Below are 9,553 nucleotides of genomic sequence, written 5' to 3'. Positions count from 1 at the left end.
TGTCCCCATCAAACACTGTTTGCTCTCCTAAGCTCTTCTATTTCTTCAAGTTTATTCAGTTTATTCTTTTACAAGAGTTATACAAACTCACTACCACTATATCCTTTCTTGTTATCCATGCCTAAACTATTGGATAATTTACTATTATGCCTAAAATATTCCAGTTCTTTCCCAATACCCAGTACTCTAAGGGATCCCTTGCTTAATAAATGTAACAGACTTCTCCTGCCCCCTATTTCTGTCCTGTCTCATTGCCACATATTAATAAACAATAACATTTAGGTTGGGTTTAATCCTTGATTCCTTCACACACAAAATGTCAGGTTTCTCTTGTTGACTGTCTACACATTTCTTGAACTCCTGTCCATTTGCTACCAAACTCCTAGCATTCCACTGGAGTATAATTATAGCATTGTAATAATTAATAACCAATAAATGATGTCTGCAGTGTGCAACTCCTCCAGAGACAGGCTGCTGCACCCTCAGTGACAATCGGGGGGTTATAGTTTTAATATCAAGTGAAAAGATGATATTATAATTAGGGCTGGGCATGTAAACGCATTAATTAGTCAACGGAGACAATTGTTTTATCCCACAATAACAGTTTTTTGTTTTACTATTAATATTATAGTTTTGAAAGTCCGTTGCTCACTGGCTCTGAATACACATGAAGGGTTATGGGCACTGAACCTTTACCCATCCCCATAGACAAACATTTTTAGACAAAATAAAATATGATATTACCTGATTTATCTTTACTGGAAGTGGTGGAAAGCAACTAAGTACATTAACTTAATTACTGTACATAGGCTATGTCACAAAGTAGACACTTCCCAGGTAATTTAAATACCCCAGTTTTGAATCACACACAGAGTCAAGTTCTTGGTTTAAAAAATGTATTTTATAAGTTTTAAAAACATGCAATAACAAAAATATACATTTCACTGTTTCCTATTTTAGATTCAAAAGGATCACAATAAAATAGTCCAAAGACTACAATAGGTCAAACGAAGGGATCAGGGCTTTGCCCGTAGATGAGGAGAGAGAGGGAGAGAGTGGTTCAAATCACGTTGCGAATCAAACTGATGTTCACACTCAGGGGCGGTTTGTGTATAGGGCGATTTGGGCGACGCACTACCGACTGGAAAAAGACGATGTTTGTTTCTAACACAGCAGCAGTAGTCAGTGTTCTAGACGTTAGATCTGTCAAAAAACGTCATTGTCCAAACAGACTAAAGTCGTGCTTCACATGGTCCCGCCCCTTTAGGGGCGATTTCAGTCAGGTGGAAAATTGCCCCAGGGGTCTCTCATGGACCCTCATCATGTAAAATGGTTTTTGTTTTTTTTAAATATCAGAGCTTTCAATGCAATCTCTATGGGTTCCGGGAGGGCTTGCACTTCAGAGAAAAAAAGCGGGCAGCTTCTTCGATCAAGTCACTTACTACTCTCACTGTGTGTTGCTGTCTAGTGGACACAAGAGGGATCTCCGTCTGAGTTAATCATCTAACAACAAATTGATGTGGTCTTGCTTAATGTACCTATTGAATGGGTCACCTTAATCATTATCAGAAAAAAATTGCCCACCCTGAAATTTTTTCAGGAGCCGCCACTCACACTTATATTTATTGTTTCTTCGTGTATGTTATGCAGGGACGTGCACAGACATTTGGAGGGGCTATTGCTCTAAACGGGAAAATGGGCCTCCTTCAAGTTAAGATACTGTTTTAGAGCTCTTTATAAGGCATTGTTGTCTCCTTTCCACACTATAAAGGAGTTCAACGATGGAGCTGTCTCCAAAACAAACAGTTTACAAACAGAATTATTAGAATCAGAATTAAGTAAGGTTCAAGGTTCAAGGTTCAAGTAACATATATACTTAATTATTTAATCCTATAAAAAAAAAAAATTATTTAATCCTATAAAAACATACTAAGACAACTGAACATTAGTGCAGTCAGTTACATTTGAATGGGTTGTGGCTGCACTCAGGGATTGTTGGGTGTCCCATTAGACTGGAGAAGGTTATACTGTATATAGTCATTCATGTTATAATAAATATGTTGCCTACTTATATAGAATATTTACAACCTGTTGTAAAGTCTTTGTGAACCAGTTATCTGGCCATCTTATCCATATTATACTACAGCTATTAGTAATATTTGACTTGATCACCAAGTTCTCAAATGTGTTCTGAACTGGAGGCTTGGGGTTAGCCCCCAATAGAAAATATTAACTTCACTCAGCACAGATACAGGCTTTGCATTTATCACTGATTTAAATATTTGTTTTAACGAGTTATTAGTGTACTCCAATGTATGTAGTTGCCTGACATAAAGTGCTGCAGCTGCCCTGCTGGCACCTTTTATCCAGCTCTGCAAAGTTGCAGTCCTTTTAGCTGCCTCCTTCAGATATCTCTCTCTGCTTCAGTCTCCTCTGTCTGGAATCATTCTTATGCACTGAAATGTAACATTAGGCTATACATAAAAAATAAAAAACGATTATTACATTAACTAATTTGAACAGTAGTTCACATCATCTCATAACAAAATAATCTAAGGCGACTACTTGCATTCTGAACTGATTTTTAAAATGAAAACCAGGGACGTTATTAGTTTTGCGGTCCATATCTCATTAAAATATCTAACTATTAAAGAGAAAATGGGGACAATTCTGTTTAGTTTGACCTGAGCAGACATAGCTACTGATTAAAATAGGGCTTCTAACTAATTACTTTAAATAAACTCACGAATTAATGAAACCAGCTCAATAGCATTATTCTTATTCTTATCATTCTTTATGAGCGCAGTAACGTAAAAGGTATCTTAATAAAAAGTTATATAATAGGTTTGTCCCCTATATATAACTGCCATGAGGAACCTCAAAATCAATTTTCCAAAATCCGACACTAGAGGTAATAAATATTATATATATATATATATATATATATATATATATATATATATATATATATATATATATATATATATATATATATATATATATATATATAAAACAAACACTTTTGTGGTCATAGCTACTGTGTGGAATTAGTTCACACTGAAACGAGTTATCCATTCAGAATTTCGCGGGCAATTACATATAAAAAGAAGGAGAAGAAGTTGTAGAAGAAGAATGAAGCTGCTAACGTGAAATGGTAACGCTAAGGCTACAATAATCGTATTGCTGCGAACCAGCACCACATAATTGAAACATCAACGTTGTTATAATTTGATTTCACCTTGCTATCGGTTTTTATAGCATATTTGAAAACGAGGACATTGCCGGGGACAGATTGACCCGGGGATTGTCCACCAAAGCCAGGCAGGCATTTGGTATGATCACCCTGGGGTGCACCCTCTATTCCAGGGATTCCCAACGTGTGGTGGTGCGCGAGCTGCCACCAGGGGGTGCGCGAGAGGAAAAATGTAATGGTGGTCTGGTGTTTACACAGTGTTGTTTTTTAATTGGGATTTTTCGATAGGCTACAATAAAAAACAGGAACAATAAACATTTCCTTTGTAATCCCTTTTATTTTAAATAAAACAAACTATAATTTATTAGTTTTTGATAGAAACGTAGAAGAAAAGAGCCGCTGTCTTCTTGTACGTTTCACTGTAGGCTATATATGCGCGCCAACTCGTTTCATTCATTCTTTCAAATATGATTAACTGGCTGAAATCAGTTGTTAGTCATGAAGGAGGAGAGGGACCAAGAGAGAGCGAGGATTTGGAGGCAACAGAGACGGAGAGAATGGGAACCAGTCCGAGAGAAGAAAATGAGCAGGAAATGACGCGCCGGAGGAAACCGAAGAGGAGGGAAGGAGATGGCAAAAAAAGAGGTGATGAGGGTGAACACCAGACGGGGAAAAAAATAAGGAAATATGATGAAAATGATCTTGGTCTGGGCTTCACTTGGATCGGCGATACAGATTGCCCAAAGCCTCAGTGCGTGGTGTGCAGTGAGGTTCTAGCAAACAGCTGTCTGAAGCCTTCTTATCTCCGTCGTCACCTGCACACGAAACATGGCAATATAAATATAAAACATTTTTAAAACAAAGTTGGAGGAGTTGCAGAAAAGTGCAAAACAAATGCAGTTTCATTCATGCGTTGGGTCTACGAAAGACGCATTACGGGCTTCATATCTGCTCAGTTACAGAGTAGGGAGAAAGGGGCTGCTGCACACAACTGCCGAAGATGTGTGTTTGCCAGCGGCCGAAGAGATGGTGGAGTGTATGATTGGAGAGAAAGGCAAAAAAGTTGGACATGATTCCTGTGTCCAATAACACTGTGTCGCGCCGCATTGATGCCACGTCTGAAGACATGTCAACATGAATACTGTTTCAAAAACTTCAAAAAATGGGAAAACAGAAAATAAACCCTGTTGGATGACCCTGAGAAGAGATTACTAGTAGCAAACAGAAACAGCCTACTAATGTCTGCTTCATATTGCATAAACTACAGTCAGTGCCACAAGCCCAGGCGGGGAAGTAAAGTGCATAGGCAGATTCCTGGCCACATGCCTGCACAAGGGCCAAAAGTATGCCTTCTGGATAACGGTAATCAAAGGACAGTTTGCACAGAACCTACTGGGGGGAGGAGTGGCAAAATCCATGGGCCTTGTGAAACGGCTGAATGCAGTGTGCACCGTGACGGACGACCTATTCGGAGAAATAGGACTCCTACAGTGCGACCCTGTCAAAATCGAGCTGAAACCAGGCGTGGAGCCCTATGTCGCCACAACGCCGCGCCGGGTGCCGTTTCCCCTCCTGCCAAAGGTCGAAAAGGAGCTGGGGCGCATGTTGGAGATGGGCATAATCGAGCATGTCACAGGGCCCACCGACTGGTGCGCACCCATGGTGCCTGCGGAAAAAAAAGAATAAAGACCAGGTCAGAGTGTGCGTGGACCTCAAGAGGCTCAACAAGGCTGTCAAGCGAGAACGGTATGTTTTGCCCACACTGGAGGACATTGCTCCCAAGCTAGCGGGGGCAAAGGTGTTCTCCACGCTAGATGCCTCTAGTGGCTTCTGGCAAATTCCCCTGGACCCCGACAGCCAAAAACTGACCACCTTCATCACACCCATGGGCAGGTTCTGTTTCAGGCGGCTCCCATTCGGGATCTCTTCAGCCCCTGAGATTTTCCAGAGACTGATGACCGACCTGCTCAGGGGCCATGAGGGAGTCGTGGTCGTGATGGACGACATACTCGTCTACGGTGCGGACGAGGAGGAGCACAACAGGCGGCTGAACACAGTCCTCCAGACCATCAGGCGGTCTGGACTGAAACTGAACAAAGCAAAGTGCCGGTTCAACAAGTCGGAGACCGGCTACTTCGGACACATAATCAGCGCAGAGGGCATGAAAGTAGACAAAAGCAAAGTGAGTGCAATCACTGAGATGCCCAGCCCAAACAACGTGGGAGAGCTGCGCCAGGTCCTGGGCATGATCAACTACCTGGGGAGGTTCCTGCCAGGCCTCTCAACCGCGCTACACCCAGTCACTGACCTGCTCAAGAAGGACAGTGCGTGGGCATGGGGTGACCTCCAAGAGAGAGCGCTGCAGAAAGCCAAAGACATGCTCTCGTCAGCCCCAGCACTGGCCTACTACGACTCCAACCGCCGCACCATCGTCAGCGCGGACGCCAGCAGCTACGGCCTGGGCGCCACACTACTCCAGGAGCACAGCGGTGAGTTGAAACCTGTTGCATTCTGCTCACGCACTCTTACAGAAACCGAGAAACGCTACTCCCAAATAGAAAAGGAGTGCTTGGCAGCGGTGTGGTCATGCGAACGCTTTGTACGTTATGTACAGGGGCTAGACAGTTTTTGCCTCCAGACAGACCACAAGCCGCTAGTCCCATTGATAAATGCATGTGACCTGGACAAAGCACCCGTGCGGTGCCAGAGACTGTTGATGCGCCTGATGCGGTTCAATGCGACAGCTGTCCATGTTCCAGGAAAGCAGCTGATCGTGGCAGATGCGCTGTCCAGGAGCCCTCTGACTCAGGAGGCCGAGTCAGAGACGGAGCGCCACGTCGAGGCGTACGTCGATGCAGTGGTGACAAACAAGCCGATGTCACCAGAGAAGTTGGAGGAGATAAGAGGAGCAACGCGGATGGATCCAGACCTTCAGGCGGTCATCTCCAGTGTGCGAAACGGCTGGCGTAAGAGACACAACTTTTCGTCCTTCTCTGCACTCTATTCTGCCAGGCATCACCTCTCTGAAGCGGGGGGACTAGTTCTGTACGACGACAGAATTGTGATTCCAAAAGGACTGAGAGCAGACATTCTGAAAAGAATCCATACAGGTCACCAAGGACTGACGAAGTGCCGTGAGAGAGCCAGGCTCTCTGTCTGGTGGCCTGGCATCGGAGGCGACATCAAAACAACCGTGACGCAGTGCAAGTTCTGCATAGAGCACAAGCCCAAGCAGAGGCGTGAGCCTCTCATCACTACGGCCCTACCAGAGGGGCCTTGGCAGAGGATTGCTGCTGACTTATGCGAGCTGGAAGGGAAGCAGTATCTAGTAGTCGTGGACTACTATTCCAGGTATGTCGAAATGGTACACTTACCTTCTACATCAAGCCAGCAGGTCATCACGCGCCTCAAAGCCATCTTCAGCCGATGGGGTGTACCTCTCGAACTAGTCAGCGACAATGGTCTGCAGTTCACGTCAGCTGAATTCACTGACTTTTGCAAAGAGTACGGGTTCACGCGCACAACCTCGAGCCCCCACTACCCCCAGGCCAACGGGGCAGCCGAGAGAGCAGTCCAGACTGCTAAAAGACTGCTGAAACAACCAGACCCGTACCTTGCCCTGATGAGCTATCTGGCCACACCCATTGCTGCAACGGGGGCCAGTCCGGCTCAACTGATGCTGGGACGACAGATTCGCACCACAGTCCCCACATTGGAGCAAAACTTGCAAATGACTCCAATAAGCCCTGAACAAGTAAGAACAAATGACTCTAAAGCCAAGAGATCTTACGAGTACTTCTACAACCGCCGACACTCCACCCTCCATCTCCCAGAGCTGCCAACAGGTCAGGCAGTGCGTGTCAAGCTGGACACAGACAAGGGGTGGAAGACCCCTGCGCAGGTGTTGGGGAAAGCGGAACAACCCAGATCCTACATGGTCAAGATGGACAACGGCACAGTGTTGCGGCGTAACAGGAGACACCTCCAGGCTGTTCCTGAGACCACCGGGCCTGCAGAACCACAACTACAGCCCGAGACCAGCCCAGCACGTCCCGTCAGCAGTCCACTTCCTGTGATGGTCACCAGGGGCCACACAGCATCACCGGGGCCTACACCAGAGACTACACAGGGAACACCGGCACGGCCTACTCTGTCCAGTGGCACAGCCAGACTGACCTCCAGGGGCCGTGAAATCAGACCACCTCTCCGGTTCAGACTCAATGAGTGATTTATGACTGCTGACTGCTTTATTGCTAATGCCTAATCTTTTTTTTTTCAGGTTTCCCTACTGAAACAGATTTAGTTCAATGGACAAAATGTAAAAAAAAAAAAAAAAAGGAGGAGAAAGAAAGAAATGTTTTCTGCAGTTAATGTTGCTAATGCACTTAAGGGTAATGTTTATATTAATGTGTTACAAATACTACAGTACAGTAGTATGAATGGGGAATGGGTTCTGAAAAAAAAATGAGAAGAAATTGCTCTTGGTAAAAATAGATTTAATTTTTATTAAGACTTAATTTACTTACCTGAATCTGCAATTGGAGTAAGTATTGTTTATTTATGTTTTAGGATACTCTGAATGGACTCAGTTCTGGTAAAGGTTACTTTTAGTTTATTGTCTCAAAAGGGGGAGATGTAATGTAATGATGGTATGAACGTTATCAGTTATATTACGCAGTGACGTAGTTCCGGTCTCGGTTGTACAGTTGAACAAGTTATAGAGACACGCGTGAGTTAGCTCCGCAATGCAGTTTGTAACGTGTTAATCCAAAGCCCTAATAAACTACACGATAAGTGACACAGTGTGTGCGTATCGTGACAGGTATCTTAATAAAAAGTTATATAATAGGTTTGTCCCCTATATATAACTGCCATGAGGAACCTCAAAATCAATTTTCCAAAATCCGACACTAGAGGTAATAAATATTATATATATATATATATATATATATATATATAAAACAAACACTTTTGTGGTCATAGCTACTGTGTGGAATTAGTTCACACTGAAACGAGTTATCCATTCAGAATTTCGCGGGCAATTACATATAAAAAGAAGGAGAAGAAGTTGTAGAAGAAGAATGAAGCTGCTAACGTGAAATGGTAACGCTAAGGCTACAATAATCGTATTGCTGCGAACCAGCACCACATAATTGAAACATCAACATTGTTATAATTTGATTTCACCTTGCTATCGGTTTTTATAGCATATTTGAAAACGAGGACATTGCCGGGGACAGATTGACCCGGGGATTGTCCACCAAAGCCAGGCAGGCATTTGGTATGATCACCCTGGGGTGCACCCTCTATTCCAGGGATTCCCAACGTGTGGTGGTGCGCGAGCTGCCACCAGGGGGTGCGCGAGAGGAAAAATGTAATGGTGGTCTGGTGTTTACACAGTGTTGTTTTTTAATTGGGATTTTTCGATAGGCTACAATAAAAAACAGGAACAATAAACATTTCCTTTGTAATCCCTTTTATTTTAAATAAAACAAACTATAATTTATTAGTTTTTGATAGAAACGTAGAAGAAAAGAGCCGCTGTCTTCTTGTACGTTTCACTGTAGGCTATATATGCGCGCCAACTCGTTTCATTCATTCTTTCAAATATGATTAACTGGCTGAAATCAGTTGTTAGTCATGAAGGAGGAGAGGGACCAAGAGAGAGCGAGGATTTGGAGGCAACAGAGACGGAGAGAATGGGAACCAGTCCGAGAGAAGAAAATGAGCAGGAAATGACGCGCCGGAGGAAACCGAAGAGGAGGGAAGGAGATGGCAAAAAAAGAGGTGATGAGGGTGAACACCAGACGGGGAAAAAAATAAGGAAATATGATGAAAATGATCTTGGTCTGGGCTTCACTTGGATCGGCGATACAGATTGCCCAAAGCCTCAGTGCGTGGTGTGCAGTGAGGTTCTAGCAAACAGCTGTCTGAAGCCTTCTTATCTCCGTCGTCACCTGCACACGAAACATGGCAATATAAATATAAAACATTTTTAAAACAAAGTTGGAGGAGTTGCAGAAAAGTGCAAAACAAATGCAGTTTCATTCATGCGTTGGGTCTACGAAAGACGCATTACGGGCTTCATATCTGCTCAGTTACAGAGTAGGGAGAAAGGGGCTGCTGCACACAACTGCCGAAGATGTGTGTTTGCCAGCGGCCGAAGAGATGGTGGAGTGTATGATTGGAGAGAAAGAGGCAAAAAGTTGGACATGATTCCTGTGTCCAATAACACTGTGTCGCGCCGCATTGATGCCACGTCTGAAGACATGTCAACATGAATACTGTTTCAAAAACTTCAAAAAATGGGAAAACAGAAAATAAACCCTGTTGGATGACCCTGAGAAGAATTATATAGCA

The sequence above is a fragment of the Eleginops maclovinus genome, chromosome 23 (genome assembly GCF_036324505.1).
Source record: "Eleginops maclovinus isolate JMC-PN-2008 ecotype Puerto Natales chromosome 23, JC_Emac_rtc_rv5, whole genome shotgun sequence".
In the NCBI taxonomy this organism is placed as follows: Eukaryota; Metazoa; Chordata; class Actinopteri; order Perciformes; family Eleginopidae; genus Eleginops; species Eleginops maclovinus.
This window is presented reverse-complemented; position numbering follows the sequence as displayed.